The 1,099-nt window shown below is 39.6% G+C and overlaps 1 non-coding gene across 1 annotated transcript; it reads left to right on the plus strand.

Moving 5' to 3' along the window:
• Positions 1 to 219: 219 nt before the first annotated feature.
• Positions 220 to 338, plus strand: LOC145392680 (5S ribosomal RNA). Its single transcript, XR_013896060.1, has one exon. It is a non-coding gene; the product is annotated as a 5S ribosomal RNA (ribosomal RNA).
• Positions 339 to 1,099: the final 761 nt, after the last annotated feature.

A 1,099-nucleotide genomic window follows, 5' to 3' on the forward strand; every position in this document is an offset into this window, starting at 1 on the left:
CTTTTAAAGACATATGCTCACCTAGTCAACACTGACCACACATTTTCTTTTTTCGACAAGAGGTCTACCCCAAAACACAACAAAAATGTTTGATTGCATCAGAAATACAACTGAATAATTCTCAGTACCGTTCACTTTTGTCTGACAAGCAGTTGCTTATGGAACAACAAACATTTTAGAGAGATCTCCCCAGAGTTTAATAGCATTGTCTCTCCTAAGTAAAATAGCCATACCACGTTGAGTACACCGCTTCCCGTCCGATCAGCGAAGTTAAGCAACGTTGGGTCTGGTTAGTACTTGGATGGGTGACCGCCTGGGAACACCAGATGCTATTGGCATCCCTACGTGTCAAGTGGGGTTGGTGGAGGATTAGTGCCCCTCCCTGTAAAACAATTAACTCTAAGCCCTTGACCACCCCGTTTGGGATACATGGCGTCTGGCAATGAATGAAATGAAAAACATTGTTCACTTTATACCATACAATTTCACTTTTGCCTGACATACACCTGGATATGAAGCTACAGTAGGTATTTTTGGTTAGCATCTTCAGCCACATGACGTAGCTGGTACTCTTTTTCTACAACTACCTGACAATTATATTTACTATGCTGATGAATTTACTAACTGGAAGGGTTATGTACACCATTGTCGTCATTAACTCCTTCACGACTAGGCATCCTTCTGAAACTGAATAGAATCGTCTAAAGATAAAAATAAAGTCAAGCAACACGTCACCATAGTGAACAGGCTAAAGAGCTATTTTTTTAACGCTGAGTAAAACTTTCTTATAGCTGGAATTGCAAATCGTTCAGTGTTGCTTTTCCATTTATTTTTTGCCTGTCATGCTGTTGTTTGTTGCGTAGAAACAAACTTCATACTTAATTACTGAAGATCTCTCCTAAGCTGAGTAAATTTGCTTGGAGTAACGAGAATAAAGAAGTTTCGCGACCTCTTCCACCACACTCTTTCAGTAACAAAATTCACTTCAGCATGATGCTAGCGATTAAAATTTCTGCCTCAGCATTCATGGTAATTTATCTTTTGTAGATTTCTTTTAGTGGTGGAGAGAGATATCTGATGGTCTGAATCAGGGCTGAAT

Source organism: Coenobita brevimanus, chromosome 2 (genome assembly GCF_032717465.1).
Source record: "Coenobita brevimanus isolate Jiangsu-jjx chromosome 2, ASM3271746v2, whole genome shotgun sequence".
NCBI classification, from domain to species: Eukaryota; Metazoa; Arthropoda; class Malacostraca; order Decapoda; family Coenobitidae; genus Coenobita; species Coenobita brevimanus.